Source organism: Globicephala melas, chromosome 1 (genome assembly GCF_963455315.2).
Source record: "Globicephala melas chromosome 1, mGloMel1.2, whole genome shotgun sequence".
In the NCBI taxonomy this organism is placed as follows: Eukaryota; Metazoa; Chordata; class Mammalia; order Artiodactyla; family Delphinidae; genus Globicephala; species Globicephala melas.
The window spans coordinates 159,255,466-159,272,399 of record NC_083314.1 but is presented as its reverse complement, the minus strand read 5'-3'; the positions used below and the strand labels follow the sequence as shown (position 1 = coordinate 159,272,399).

At 36.8% G+C, this 16,934-nt stretch overlaps 1 protein-coding gene and 1 pseudogene across 1 annotated transcript in view; one reads left to right on the top strand and one right to left on the bottom strand.

The window, feature by feature from the left end:
- Positions 1-16,934, top strand: part of AGO3 (argonaute RISC catalytic component 3) — a 117,437-nt gene that overhangs the window by 49,533 nt on the left and 50,970 nt on the right. The window lies entirely within an intron of this gene.
- Positions 11,470-11,548, bottom strand: LOC115867243 (U2 spliceosomal RNA; annotated as a pseudogene).

Sequence of the window (16,934 nt, the reverse complement as noted above, 5' to 3'; positions counted from 1 at the left end):
TTTAAAAAAAATTCCATCCTACTTGGTCCTTACTGTGCCTTTTGTGATATAATTTTTACCATTTGCTCAGTCTTCATTTTTTGAATTTGAAAAAGTCTTTTTCTTCCATTTCTTTCATGAGTTCTCAGTGCTTATTTCATCTTCTCTTAACTGTTTGTCTTTCCCCTTAGTTCTTAAATTTCTGCTCTGAGATCTTTCTTCATAGCTGCATTAAGAAGTTTTGAATTCATGTTAAAAAGTAGTGTTATAATTTTTTATCTACTTCGTGGTGGTATTTTTCTGTTGAGTTTTCTTTGTCAGGGATGTTGTGCTGCTTTTTTACATTTTTTAAATGGTATTTTTGTATGGATACTTATCACTTTTGTTATTCGTATTTGAATGAGATGAGTTTTCCCAAACCACCTATTAGAAGAGACTGGAGTGGGAGAGGGAGGTGGGACAGGACATTAGGAGCAAGGTGGTTTTCCAGGTTTCTCTGCTCAAGGCCTCTGTCCTCTGTTGTTCTGATGGGTTCTTTCTTCAAAATAAATCACATCTCTTTTGCCTCTGAGTAATATATGTTTAAGGAGTTTCTGCTACCAGGGGAATTCAGCTCCTGCCTTTTTTTTTTTTTTTTTTTTTTTTTGGCGGTATGTAGGCCTCTCACTGTTGTGGCCTCTCCCATTGTGGAGCACAGGCTCCAGACACGCAGGCTCAGCGGCCATGGCTCACTGGCCCAGCCACTCCGCGGCATGTGGGATCTTCCTGGACCGGGGCACGAACCCGTGTCCCCTGCATCGGCAGGCGGACTCTCAACCACTGTGCCACCAGGGAAGCCCAACTCCTGCCTTTGAAAGTGCCTGCTCAAACATTAGCAATTAGAGAATTTGTGAAGAGTACATGGTAGTTCATTGTATTCTTCTTTTAACTTTTCTCCAAGTTTGACATTACAGAGGAAAAATGCAAGCCTTGGTTTTAGAAGGGTAATCCTATCTGAGCTCTGTCACTTCTAGTTCACCCTCTACTCACTCTCATGACACTTTCTACACCTCCTTTCTCTACTTCCTTCTGAGATTTCCCCCATTCAATCTCAGAACTAAACATTGCACTTCCCACTTAGGGTAGGACCCTCTCTCTCTGGAGTGAAAATTTACTCTTGCCCCACTAGGCTTTCTTTCATCTTTCATGTCTTTCTCCCTTGCATAGGTTCTACTAGTCCCAAGTACTTTGGGCCATATTTACTTACAATCTGGCATTTTCAGGTTTTTAGTGTCTCCTAGGTTCATTGAAGATGTAGGATGTTTTTTCCTTTTCTTTTCTCTCTTTTTTACATTATCTTTGTTGCTCTGTATCGAGTTCTAGGAGGAAAGTGGGAAATTTTGGAAATAAATTGCTGCTATTTTCCTACTGGAACTTAAAGTTCAGCTTTGAATATTACTAAAAAATAATTTCTAAATAACCCATTGGTTGAAGAAATCACAAATTTTAAATATTTTGAACTGAAGAGTATTGAAAATAGTACATATCAGAATTGGTATGATTAGCTAAAGCAATGCTTAGAGAGAATTTAAAACCTTAAATGCCTATTAGAAAAGAAGAAAAGCATCAATTACCTATACATTCATCTTAATAAGTTAGAAAAATAACATAATTAAATGCAAAGAAAAATAGAAGGAAATAAGAGTTAAAAACAGAAAATAATGAAATAGAAAACAAATTTACCTCTATCCTGTAGGTAGGAAGACTTCAAAAGTTTTCAAGAAGGATAGTGACATGATCATATTTGTTTTCCAGAAAGAGACCTCTGGCAGCAGTGTGGAGAATAGATAGAGGAGAAAAAAACTAATCTGAGAAGCCAGTTAGGAGGCTTTTTCAATCACTAGTTCAGGTAAGAGATGGTGATGGTCTAATGTGGGATGGAGAGGAAGGAACATATTACAAAGATTAAGTTGAAAAAATAGGTTTAAAAACCATGTCCAGAAAAAAACTTTGGGTATAGTTACTGGTACATGGAACTGATTGGAAATGAAGAGACCAGAAGGTTTACTAGGTTTTTGAAGGAAATGGTTTTTGGAAGTAAAGCTACAATCTTAGTGTATTAGGTTCAACCAGAGAAGCAGAACCAGTAGGAGACACATAGAGAGAGAGAGCGATTGGGCTTACACAGTTGTAGGGGCTAGCTAGTCAAGTCTGAAATCCTTAGGGTAGGCTATCAGGAAGGGCAGGCTAGAACACATGGGTATGGGCTGTAGCTGCTGTCCATAGGTGGAATTTCTTCTCTCTCTTGGGGATACCTCAGCCCCGTTTTTAAGGCCTTTCAACTGACTAAATGAGGCCAACTCAGATTATCCAGGATAATATCCCTTTAATTACATCTATAAAATATCTTCACAGCAATACCTAGATTAGTGTTTGATTGAATAACTGACAAGTAGTAGCCTAGCCGAATTGACATATTAAAAATAAAAAAACAAAACCCCATACCTGGCCTACAGAATTCTATGATTATTCAGTCTTTGAAACAACCTTCATATTCCCAAACCTTCAGTGACTGTGCTAGCTAACTGTGCTGGCTTTTATAAACTAGCTTTCAAGAAGGGCATACTCACCAACATACATTCAGAATAGTGACTCATTCATACCAGGTATGAATGATAATACTGAATATGGGAGGTAGGTCTGCTGTTGCTGGTTAGCTGGCAGTATATACCATGTATAAATATGTCAAATGTAAATATGTCTAAAGCTTGAGGATTCTATGGAACATATGGACAGAGTCATCTAGTATGTAGTTGGAAATGCAGATGTGAAAATCTGTAGTGGTGTGAGCTAAAAGTAAAAGTTTTGGGACTCCTTAGTATATAAATCCATATTTGAAACTCTGAAAATGGAAAAACTTTAGAAATAGTATTTAGATTGAAAACAGGAATGAAAAGGATAGAGCCATGGAGAATACTAGCATTTAAGGAAGAGGAACCAGTGAGCAATTAATGATTATCACAGGCAGTATGAGAGCCAAGAAATGGTGTCAAGGAAGCCAAGGGAGGAAACATATTCAGAGAGTAGATTTTACAGTTAAGCAGCGGAGCTTTTCCAGTAAAATCAAGAGTAAGACAAGGATGTCAGTACTATGATATTTAGTCACTATTGTGTTTGCTAACTTCTGTTCTTCTTACAGGTTTCAGTCTACATGTTACTTCCTTGAGAAGCAGTATTTGACACCCTTCTTGCCCCCCATCCAGCCATTCCCCCAAGTCTGAGTTAGGTATTTCTCTTATGTATTCCCATAGTACAGTATACTTCCCCTGTAATACCATGTGTCACCTTGAATTATAAGTGTTTATTATTCTTTGTCTCCTGTTAGAATGAAAGCTCCATGAAGCTAGGGACTGTCCATCTTATTCACCAGTCTACCTCCATGCCTGGCACAACTCTCGGTCATATTAAGCAAGGAATGAATAAATAAAACCAAGAACATGGAGGAGGAGTATCTAATTGAGCCTGGAAAGTTAGAAAAATATTTGTAGAAGTAAATGATGTCTTAACTGAGCTTTAGAAAATGTGATGACATTGAGAGTTTGGGTTGAAAAGGGGATACACAGGAATAAAAGATTTCTGAGAGGTCTCTAAAATATAAAACTTTATTGAAAGATATAAGTGAAGATCTGAATGAAAGAAATATATTAGGCTTATTGAGAAGACTATGTTTGATAAGATGTCAATTCTCCCAAAATTAATCTGTAAATGCAATTTTAAGTAAAATCTCAATTGGGTATATAGTGAAACTTGATAAGTCAATATTAAGATTTATATGGAAAAAATAAGTGACGATGAAAAATCAATATAATTTTAAAGAAGAGTAAAGGGGGAGGAATTGCCCTCCTTATGTTGAAACTGTAACAATTTTAGCACACTTTTTTTTTTTTTTAGCACACTTTTTAAACTGCAGGGACAGACAGATTAATGAAGCAGAATATAAAGCCTAGAAATAAGCTCTGTGTGTGTGTGTGTGTGTGTGTGTGTGTGTGGAAACTTTGTTGATATTAAATTGGCATTTCAAATCACTGAGGAAAGAGTAAAATGTTTAATAAATGGTGTTTATGCTGTTGTTAACTATATGAAAAAAATAATTAGACCCATCTCACATCATATCCCAAATTTATTTCTAGGTGGATTGTAATCTAAAATTTGTAAAGCAAAACTTTAAAATTCTGTCAGGGACTTCCCTGGCGGTCCTGTGGTTAAGACTGCACGCTTCCAGTGCAGGGTGTGCAGGTTCCATCCCGGGTCGGGGAACTAAGATTCCATATGCCATGTGGTGTGGCCAAAATAAAAAATAAGATAAGATTCATTCAGAGAAAAAGTAAGAGAATATCTCTAACATTGAACAAAATGTAAAATGTATAAATCATAATAGAAAATACTGGTAAGCTTGGCTCTGTCAAAATTTAAAACTTATTTGTTATAAATACACCATAAACAAAGTTAAAATGCTAGAAGAATATTAAAGCATATATAACCAAGAGCTTTATGGGATATAAGGCAATCAGTTAAAAAAAAAAAAGGTAATTCACAAAAGAGGAAACACAAATGGCCAATAGAAAATCAGATTCTCAAATTCATTAGTAATCAGGAAAATGCAAGTGAAATCAGTACCATTTCACACCTATCAGATTTATAAAAATTTAAGTCTTATATCAAATGTTGATGAGGATAAAGTATAAGGAAGTATCATGCACTGCTTATAGGCGTATGATTTGATACAACTACTTTGGAGGCCGTTTTCAATATCCAGTAAAGATGATATTGAACATGTCTTAAAACCCTTAATATACCATAGAGGTATCTTGCAAAAACTGAGACATTATTTGTAATAATGGAATAATAAATTGGAATTATTTTGGAATTATTTTGGAATTATTATTATTATTATTATTATTGGAATTATTTTTATTGGAATTCCAATAAATTGGAAACAGCCTGATTCCTGTCAATAACAGAATAAGTAAACATTGGAATGAGTACATAAATTGTTCTATTGTGGTATACTATGTAACAGTTAAATGAATGAACCAGGTCTACATATATCAACATGGATTATTATTGAAAACAATGTTGGGGGGATGATCAAATAGCAAAAGGTTATGTTACTACTTATGTGAATTTTTTTTTTTTAAGTATATACTGGATACATACAAATGCAGTAAAAGTATTGAAACATAGATGGCGGTGCTTTGTGACCGCCTAGAGTGGTGGTATAGGGAGGGAGACGCAAGAGGGAGGAGATATGGGTGTATATGTATACGTATAGCTGGTTCATTTTGTTATAAAGCAGAAACTAACACACCATTGTAAAGCAATTTTACTCCAATAAAGATGTTAACAAAAAAACAAACCATAAAAACATAGATGGGACAAATACACACCAGTTTCAGTATAGTGGTTCCCTTTAGGAAGAAGGAAGGAAAGAAGAAAGAGGAATGAAATAGGTTGGTTGAGATAGGGAGAAGAGATAGACCTATAAGGCTACATGTTTCAGGAAACATGTGACAGTATGTTTATTTGTGTGAACAAAGTGTGTAGATAATTTCAGGTGCCACTGTGAAGCAAAGAAACAAAAAGATCTGTGTTATCTTAATGAAATGAAATAAAACCTAAAATTTTATTTTCTTTTATTTATTTATTTTTGGCTGCATTGGGTCTTCGTTGCTGTGCACGAGCTTTCTCTAGTTGGGGCGAGCGGGGGCTACTCTTCGTTGCAGTGCACGGACTTCTCCTTGTGGTGGCTTCTCTTGTTGGGAGCATGGGCTCTAGATGCATGGGCTTCAGTAGTTGTGGTGTGTGAGCTTCAGTAGTTGTGGCATGTGAGCTTCAGTAGTTGCAGCTCGTGGACTCTAGAGCTCAGGCTCAGTAGTTGTGGCTCACGGGCTTAGTTGCTCTGCGGCATGTGGGATCTTCCTCGACCAGGGCTCAAACCCGTGTCCCCTGCATTGGCAGGTGGATTCTTAACCACTGTGCCACCAGGGAAGTCCCAAAGCCTAAAATTTTAAACGGGTTTATTCTTATGAGACTGATGTGCTGCCTACTGCGCTAAGAAGGCACTTAAATGAGTTTATTTTTAAATTGTCAATAATATATAATGCTGCTGTGAAAAATAATGAGGGAAAATATTACACTGACCACCTTACTTGCTTATATTTCCTTTCTTGTTTGTGTGGTTTTGATTTTGCAACCCTTCCACTTGGTATATTGCACTGAACAAAATAGTCTTTATTGAACTTGAAATCAACCAGAGAAGATTAGTATTGAGCAATATAATGAGTACTACGAGGAAGTACTAAGTGCAGTGGGACTGCGTAACAAAGGGATCCATTCTAGTCTCCGTGTTCAAGGAACTTTTCTCTGAGGAAGTGACAGGTGGGAGCTAGGTGAAATTTGCGGTGGAGATAAGCATGGAATAGTACTTTAAGAAAGCAAGCAATTTAATTCTAATTGTGTGACTTAATCTTGTCTTCAAAATGATTGTTTTCATGGTGTTTAATATCCTAACTCTCAACTATGTAACTTTAATGAATTTTACCAATCTTAGACACACAAAAAACTTTTTTTCACATTTCATTATCTCTGAAATCAGGAGATGTCTTGCAGTAGATCGTTTGTCACAGTTGAATTGGCAAATTTCTCTTTTAGGATACACACAATACTGATGTACCTTACCATAATTGGCATTTTAGAGTCAATGAAATGCAGAATATTTTTTTAGGTTGGCCTGCCTTTAGGCCTAACTCATTTGCAACTTGCATTTAATTTTTGTAATTATGCATTTTAAGAGCATCAGAGTGAATCTCGGGAATTCCCTGGTGGTCCAGTGATTAGGATTCCGCACTTCGACTGCCGAGGGCGCAGGTTCAGTCCCTGGTCAGGGAACTAAGATCTCACAAGCCGTGCAACACAGCCAAAAAAGAGTGAATCTGGTACTTATTAGTTGTATGTCCCTGAAGATATTTTTGTTTACCACAGGGAGAATGCTAAACATTTTACATTAATTACAGTCAGCCCTTGTTACCTGGGTACCATGTATACTGAGGGCCGACTGTATTATGTCATTTTTTTATAAGGGACTTGAGCATCCACCGACTTTTGATATCCAAAGGGAGTCCTAGAACCAATCTCCCCAAGGAACCAAAAGACAACTGTATCTCCTATGAACGTCATCACAGTTGTATGAGTTAAGTGATAGCCCCAACTGAAGTTTAGAGACAAAATCTAAACTTTCTCTAAAGTGACTTTCTCTCTCGAAATGTCACATAGTTTGTATTTTATAATTTTATTAATGTATTGATAGATGTAATATAACCTATTAAAGGTATATTTAGATATAACTATATTTGAGGCACAATAGTTATTATATTTAAATGATAGAGGTCAATTTTTCTGATTCCAGAGGTTATGCCCTTAATATTCACAGCTCTTTACTGCATCCTTTAAGAGGCAAGATTCCTGGCAGACAAATCTCAGACCCAGGACATCTGAGTTGAGAAATGTTTTTTATTTTTATATACTTTATTTACTTCTTTGTGCTTTTCAGTAAAAAGTAGCTTTCTATAAAACATTCACTATTTTGCTACTAGAAGAAAGTAGTCATAATATATAAATGGTTGTAGAATTTGGTAATTATAATTTATGCTGCTTAAGAGTCAAAAGTTCTCACTGAATATGCTTCCTTTGCAAGGAAAACAGATTTCTAATAAGTAATTTATTAATCACAATATTAGTGTTGCTTGCTTCATATGTTTGTCTTCAGTTCAGGTATAAGATCCCTAAGGTTAAGAAATAATTTGATTTTTACAGTATTCAAATTAGTCCTCAGAAGTAGATCAAAGCAGAATATTTCTTTAGGGTGAAAGGGTCAGGCAACAGGGCAGGAACTTTATCAGCACTGGTCAAGCTCAGCCAAGTAAAGATACCTGTATCAGGCTTGTCTAGTCTATCCTCACATTAGAAAAAGAGTATAATGGCATCAGGAATTTCAGTGACAGTCTAATCAAATCTGTTTCTTGACCCATACTGCTTCAGTCTGATAGAGTATGTTCATATTTGGTGCACAGCTGTCCTCTTGGGATCAAACTTCACTATCTGTATCCCTTCCTACCCCTCCCCCCTTTTTTAGAAGTTTCATGAGAAAAGGGTACACAGGAGGCAAAATTTTTTGATGCCTTACACATTGGAAAATGTATCAACAAACTAAATGAAAGTTCAGCTAGGTTTCTATGTTGGAAATAATTTTCCTTCATAAATTTGAAAGTGGTGCTCCACTTTTTAAATAGCTTTAGTGAGGTTTTGTTTCCCTTGTATTACTTTCTGGAAAATTTACTTACCTTCATTTTCTAACCCCCTTCGCTTTTTAAAATTTCTATTCGTTCTTTTTTATTTCCTGAATGTTATTTTATAGTAGCGTACTATTCTTGTTTCACATATGGTAGTATCTTCTCTAAGCTCACTGTAGATCATTTATTTTGGGGTATTATTTTTCTTACACATGCTTATGCTTCCTCCAAATTCTTTTTTTGTTTGTTTGTTTGTTTTGATCATTATCCTCCATTTTGGAAGCTTCCTTCAATCATATAGTATCCTTGATTATTTATTCATGATGCATTGGGACTCTAAAACACTGACTAGATGCTTTGAATTCATCAGTGGAGCCTGTTTACTTTGAGCTTTATCATAGGGTGATTTGATTGGGCTGATGTTGGGGAACCTATAATGTTAGTTTATCCTTATGTCTTACCTGGTCAAATTACCCAAAGATGAGCCCTCCAAACCTCCTGCTTGAAGGGTAATAGTCTTCATTACCTGCGATCTGGAAGCCAAGTTGGGGATTCTGGCTTGGGAAATGTCTGCATTCAGCATTTAATATTTATAGTTATTTAATTCCTTGTTTTGGGTACAGTCCTGTGCCCTTAATTGTGCCTGACATCCTCCCTCCAAAAGTCTTTTACTTTTTCCAGAGAATACACCTACAGTTTATGCCAGGATAAAGACGAGGCAGTTGTTCTGCAATGTGAATGGAGCTGAACAAGGGATCTAGGATTCTACCTGCTTCTCAAACAGCTTTCCTCTTCATTTTTCTGCACTACCCCCATCCTTTTATCACCGGTTTCAGAGGTACCTAGCACTGCCATTTCTCACACCTTCTGAGGATTCTATCTGCTATGTCAGTTACAACTTGTCTACTCGCTTTTCATCTTCTAAAATGTTGGTGCATTTTCTGTTTTCTGTTCTCCCTTCCTTCTAGGTTTATGTCTTTTTTCTTTCTTTCTTTCTTTCTTTTAATTCCTTACCATGGCTATAGTGGAGTTTGAGGAAAGAATGAAATGAGCTGCTTGTGGTTCCTCTGCCATCCTAACCCAGGATCTGTTCTTAAAAGGCAGAGGCTTTGTCTGAGTCATCTTTAAATTCCAACCCACAAAAGAGTCCCTGATATGGTAGGTACTTGATGAATGTTTAAATGGATGGTTAAGTCTTGTTTTACATCTGTAAAACTCAGTAACAAGTTTGTGCTAGAGGCCTAGTTTTTTGCCATCTGGACCTCTCAACAGGGCTGGTTAAGTGTTGTCATGATATTGTGGCTGGCTTCCTCTGGAGCAAGTAATCCATGATAGAGCAAGGCAAAAGCTGTAATGACATTAAGGCCTAGCATTGAAAGCTATATTCTGCCAGTTTTGTGTCTTATTAGTTATATAAACCAGTTATATTCAGTGTAGGAGAGACACAAACGTGGAAATCCCATGAGGCAAGACTTATTATTAGGGACCGTCTTTGGAGGCAGGCTAGCACACACACTTTCTATCTTAAGCTAGAATAAGAACAAATTAAACCCAAAGTAAGTAGAAGGTAAGAAATAATAAAGATCAGAGCAAAAATTAATAGAAAAACAAACAATATAGAAAGTGAATGAAACCAAAAGTTAATTCCTTTTAAAAAGCTAATAAAAATTTTAAACTCCTAACAAGGCTAATCAAGAAAAATAAAAAAATAAAACTGATTACTAGTGTCAGGAATGAAAGAAGGGGTTATCACTAAAGATCCTTCAGAACTGAAAGATTAATAAGGGAATGTTAGGAACAAATTTATGCCAATTAATCTGATAAATGAAACACAACTTTACAAAAATTGGCTCAAAGAAAATTGGAATAGCCTTGTATCTATTAAGGAAATTAAATCCATAATTCTTTCTAACAAAGAAAACTCCAGTCCCAAATCATTTCGCTGCTGAATTTTATCTAACATTTAAGGAAAAATAATACCAATCTTTCACAAATTCTTTCAGAAAACAGAAGAAGAAGAAAGGCTTTACAACTCAATTTTATGAGGCTAGTATACCCCGGAATCTGACACCTGACAAAAACAATGTAATCCTCTCAACAGAAGAAATCATTTGACACATTTTAACATTTTCATGATAAAAATTTGTAACAGACTAGCAGTAAAAGGAAACTTATTCAACCTGATCTAAGCATCTAGAAAAACATACAGGCATCATCATACTAAATGATAAAAAGTGTGAATGATTTTGCCATAAGATTAAGAAGAAGGCAAGAATACTTGCTCTCACTACTTCTAACATTGTGCTGGTGGTCCAAGAAAAATAAAGGCATAATATTGTAGAGGAAGTAATACAACTATCTCAGTTTGCAGAAGACATAATTGTTTACGTAAAAAATCCTAAGAAATCTACCAAAAAAACCCAAATCCTACTAGAATTAATAGATGAATTTAGCAAGATTACAAGACACTAGTTGCATATGCAAAAGGAAAATACTAGCAGTATAATAAATAATACCCAGCATTCAACAATTAGAAAAGTGAAAAACACATGTACCATTCATAATATCAAAAAATGTAGGGCTTCCCTGGTGGCGCAGTGGTTGGGAGTCCACCTGCCGATGCAGGGGACATGGGTTCGTGCCCCGGTCCGGGAGGATCCCACGTGCCGCGGAGCGGCTGGGCCCGTGAGCCATGGCCGCTGAGCCTGCGCGTCCGGAGCCTGTGCTCCGCAACGGGAGGGGCCACAACAGTGAGAGGCCCGTGTACCGCAAAAAAATAATAATAATAATATTTAGGAATAGATTTTAAAAAAGATGTACAAGCCCTCTACACTGAAAGCTACAAAGCATTCCTGACAAAGATAGGAAGATATAAATAAACAGAGATACCATGTTCTTGGCCCAGAAGCCTCAAATTCTTAGGATGTCCATTATCCCCAAATTGATCTGTAGACTCAACACAATCCCAGAATCTCACCAGGCTTTCTTTTTTTTTTTTTTTTTATAATATAAATTGACAAGCTGATTCTAAGATTTATATGGAAATGTAGAGAACCTAGAATAGCTAAAACCATTTTGAAGAGGAACAGAGTTGGAGGATTCATAATCCCTGATTTGAAGACATGCTATAAAGCTACAGTAATCAAAGCTGTGATATTGGGGTTAAAGATGGACATACAAATCAATTTACATGATAGCTATAGACACTACACTTGATCTTAGCCAAAAGGCTAAGAAGTGATTAGAATAGCTAGAAATAGCTAGAAATAGACCCACTTACGTGGTTGATTGATATTTGACAAAGGGGCCAACATTCAATGGGGAAAGAATAGTCTTCTCAATAAACGATGCTAGAACAGCTGAGTATTTGTACAAAAAAAAAACCCATTAAAACTGAGAAATTTGTAAGAAAAGAGGAAAAATATTCATGTCCTTGGAATAGACAAAGATTTCTTAATATGTTGGAAACCTCATCTAAATGAACACATTCTCTTAAGAGCACTGTTAAGAAGATGAAAAGACAAGCTACTGCTGGGAGAAAATATTTGCATAACATATCCTAAACAAAAGATTTGTGTCCAGAATATATGAGAAACTTGCACAACTCAGACAATTTAAAAAAGTGGTCAAAATCAGACACTTCACAAAAGATTATGGGAATGGCCAGTAAGCACTTGAGAAGATGCTAAACATCATTGGTCATCTGGAAGATGCAGGTAAGAACCACAGTGAGATATCACTTCATACCTGCTAGATTCGCTAAATCAAAAAGACTGGCAATACTAAGTGTTGGTAAGGGTGTGGAGCAATCAGAAATGGTAGGAGTATAAAATTGTACAACCACTTTGAAAAATATTTTGGCAGATTCTTTTTTTTTTTAATATTTATTTATCTTTGGCTGCATTGGGTCTTCGTTACTGTGCGCGGGCTTTGTCCATTTGCAGCGAGCAGGGGCTACTCTTCGTTGCGGTGGCTCCTCTTGTTGCGGAACACGGGCTCTAGGCGCGTGGGCTTCAGTAGTTGTGGCACGTGGGCTCAGTAGCTGTGGCTCGCGGGCTCTAGAGCACAGGCTCAGTAGTTGTGGCGCACAGGCTTAGTTGTTCCGCAGCATGTGGGATCTTCCCAGACCAGGGATCGAACCTGTGTCCCCTGCATTGGCAGGTGGATTCTTAACGACTGTGCCACCAGGGAAGCCCTTGGCAGATTCTTTTAAATTTAAACATTTTCTTGCCATGTGTCCTACCAGTTCTATTCTTAGGTCTTTCCCCAGGAGAAATGAAAAAATAGGTCCATACAAAGATTTGTGCATATATGTTTACATGTTCATAATAATTAGGAACTGGAAACAACCCAAATGCCCAGCAACGAGTGAATTGAGAAACAAGTTGTAATTTATTTATACAATGAAATACTACCCAACAGCTAAAAAGAACTAACTACTAATTTATACAATGGTATGGATAAATCTCAAGTAAGATGTACAAAAAAGCTAGACAAAGTGGTGTATACAGTATAATTCCATTTATATGAAATTCTGGAACCATTTATTCTATTATGAAACGAATCAGATCAGTGCTTGCCTGTGGCAGATGTGACAGAAGCTGATTGCATAGGGGCAGGAAAGTATTTTCTGGGGTGATGACAGGTTCTGTCTTAATTGGGGTGGTAATACCATAGATGTATATACGTTTGTCAAAATCATTAACCTTTACAATTGAAATGCATTTTATTGTATGTAAGTTATACCTCAAATTGTTTTTTTTTTTGAACTGAGATACCATTACACATCCACCAGAAGGGCTAAAATTCAAGTCTAACGATACTGATGGTGAAAATTTGTCACGACAGTGACTCTTAAATGCTGCTTGTGGGAGAGTTATTTGTTAAAACCACTTTGGAAGAGTTTGACATTATCTAGGAGAGTCAGAGACACACATCCCTAATGATTCAGCAGTTCTACTCAGATATTGCCTTTTCTACTAGAGAAATATACGTGTTTACATATATCAAGAAGGCCACCTAGGCACTTCCCTGGTGGTCTAGCAGTTAAGAATCCACTCTTCCACTGCAGGGGGCACAGGTTAGATCTCTGGTTAGGGAACTAGGATCCCGCATGCTGCGTGGTGCAGCCAAAAAAAAAAAAAGGCTATAAGAATATTCATAACCTTATTCTAATAACCAAAGGAAAGTGCCAGCATAAACTGTCCACCAACATTAATAATCAGGTTTTTTTGGTTTTTTGTTTGGTTTTGGTTTTTGCCGTGGGGCAGCTTACGCCTGGGATCCTTAGTTGCCTGACCAGGGATTGAACCTGGGCCCCTGGCAGTGAAAGTTCCCAGTCCTAACCACTGGACTGCAAGGGAATTCCCTGTCCATCAACATCAGAGTGGATAAATTGTGTATTTCTTCAACAGAGTGTTAGAGCAATGAAAATGAAGAAACCAGTTACATTTAATTAATATAGATTAGTTAGAAACAGTGTTTAGCAAAAGACTCAAAAAGATTACATGCTTTATGTTTCCAGTTACATAACATTCAAGAACTAGGAAAACTAAATTGTGGTCCTTAGTGATCTGTACTTATGTTGTAATTCTATAAAGAAAAAGAAGTGATTACCATAAAAGCCAGGATTTTTGTTACCTCTAGCAGAGAGAGGGGAAGTTAAGGCTGGGAAAGGGATAGGGAAGAGGTTTCTAGGATGCTGGCAATATTTAGTTCTTGATATGAATGTTGGTTATGTGGATATTCACTTTATAATTTGTTTAGTGACACTCTAGTAAATATGTGATATTTTATATTAAAAATAGAAAAAGAAAAAGAAAAGCAATCCTTTCATCTATCAATATCTCCTGAGTACTATGTTAATATTATTTTGCTAGGTAATAATAGACACACCAAGATGTTTAATGTGACCTCTTAATTGCTCACTATTACCATAAAAAGGCATTGTATAATAAGTTTCTGTTCTTATATCTTCAGAGCAATGAAAGTATACATATAAAATTAAGGCACATAACCTCTCAGGAGATTAAAGTATAATTGTAGTTATGTTTTTACCAGGATCCAACATTATTTACTGCTTTATTTTATACTCATCATTTGGACCTGGGCTCATTTTGGTACTTGTAGTCCTAGTTATCTTAAATATGGCAAATATTTATTATTTTCTTTTTTCACATCTGTTATTTTAGCTGCGTCCTAATAAAAATTTTCAGTTTTGACACAGTAAAATGCAAATTCAAGAATCCTAATCACTTTTTCATGGAACATTCTCCCATCAGCCTCTTCAAGGAGTTAGTTTACATTGACAAAATGATTTTGCCTAGAATTAAAACCTCAGTAAATGAGAGATCAAAAGACATGAGTAGACAGTTCTTCAAAGATGAGAAAAAGAGCTCTGATGAGCTCCTGCCATGTTCTGGGCACAAGTAGGTACCTTATATTGAATCTTCACCCTAATGCTATAAGTACTAGATGTTTTTCTAATTTTGCAATGAATGAATTATGATTTCTCTGAATTTCAAGTCTGGATCTAGAATTAAAATCTATTTCATTTCCAAGCCTATCCTTTTCTCATTATTCTAACACTGTTACCCATGAAAAGAAGAAAATAAACCTAATTAAAAAAATAAGTGGGCTTCCCTGGTGGCGCAGTGGTTGAGAATCTGCCTGCCAATGCAGGGGACACGGGTTCAAGCCCTGGTCTGGGAGGACCCCACATGCCACAGAGCAACTAGGTCAGTGAGCCACAACTACTGAGCCTGTGCATCTGGAGCTTGTGCTCCGCAACAAGAGAGGCCACGACAGTGAGAGGCCCGTGCACCGTGATGAAGAGTGGCCCCCGCTCACCACAACTGGAGAAAGCCCACGCACAGAAACGAAGACCCAACACAGCCAAAAACAAATAAATAAATAAAATTTAAAAAATAATAAGTTAGTAAGTGATGAAAGATTAAAGGATACATTTCCAACAGCAACAAAATTTTTATCAATTATTAATAAATGACTTATAACGTATCACAAAACCTTAATGAAACTGGAATGACGTTAATAAATTCAGAGATATTATGTTCATGAATTGAAAGACTATCCCACTGGTATTCTAGACATCTAGTCTATTTTGGTAAATTTTTTTGCCTTAGTTGTGTATTATACATATCTAGATAATGGCAATCTAAGTAGTTGGTAAGATCGCATTTTCTACCAAACTCCTCTCAAGTTTTCTACTTCTCAATTGTATTTATCTGAATTCTAACACCTGCCCATTAATTGTAATTATATGCATGTAGTACAAATTTATCCATTTGGCTGGTGTTTAAGTTGTTTCCATTCTTTTTACCATTATAAACAGTGCTACAATAAGCATTCTCATTCATGTTGCCTTTCACAGATATGGAATTTTTGCAGAGTATATACTCCAATAGAGTGAAATTGTTTTTTGGGTTTTTATTAAGTTATTCATTCATTCATTCATTTATGGCTGCATTGGGTCTTCTTTGCTGCACCCGGGCTTTTCTCTAGTTGCGGCGAGGGGGGCTACTCTTTGTTGCGGTGCACGGGATTCTTATTGCGGCGGCTTCTTTTGTTGCGGAGCACGGGCTCTAGGCGCGCAGGCTTCAGTAGTTGTGGCACGCGGGCTCTAGAGCGCAGGCTCAGTAGTTGTAGCACACAGGCTTAGTTGCTCCCTGGTATGTGGAATCTTCCCAGACCAGGGCTCAAACCTGTGTCTCCTGCATTGGCAGGCGGATTCTTTTTTTTTTTTTTTAATTTATTTAATTTATTTATTTATTTTACTTATATTTAATTTTGGCTGCGTTGGGTCTTCATTGATGTGCACGGGCTTTCTCTAGTTGCAGTGAGCAGGGGCTGCTCTTCGTTGCGGTGCGCGGGCTTCTCATTGCAGTGGCTTCTCTTGTTGCAGAGCACGGGCTCTAGGCACATGGGCTTCAGTAGTTGTGGCTCGCGGGCTCTAGAGCGCAGACTCAGTAGTTACGGCCCATGGGCTTCGTTGCTCCATGGCATGTGGGATCTTCCCGGACCAGGACTCGAACCTGTGTCCCCTGCACTGGCAGGCAGACTCAACTACTGCACCACTAGGGAAGCCCTGGCAGGCGGATTCTTAACCACTGCACTACCAGGGAAGTCCTAGAGTGAAACTGTTGAGTTGAAAATTATGCTCATCTCAAACTTACTATAAATTACCATTTGTTCCTAACTGACTATATCAGTTTATATTCCTACAGTCTGTATGAGAGCTTTCATTCTTCAGTCTTCCTTTGGCTTGTTGTCAGCTTGTGTTATCGGTCTTAACATTTTTGGCCAATCTTGATTGGTGTAAAATGATAGCTTGATATAGTTTTTGTATATATTTCCTTAATTACAAATAAGATAATTAGTGAAAATTTGTTTTTTGACATTTAGATTTTCTCTTCTATGAAATGCCTAGTCGTATCCTTTGCCACTTTTATTGTTTTATCTTGATTTATAGGAACTTATTATATATTCTGGATAGTAATCATTTGTTATATGTATTACACATATCTATAGCCTGTCTTTTTTTTTTTCTGGCTTTGTTTATGGTATTTTTTTATGATAGTTTTTATATCTTAAGAAATTCTTTCTTGCCTC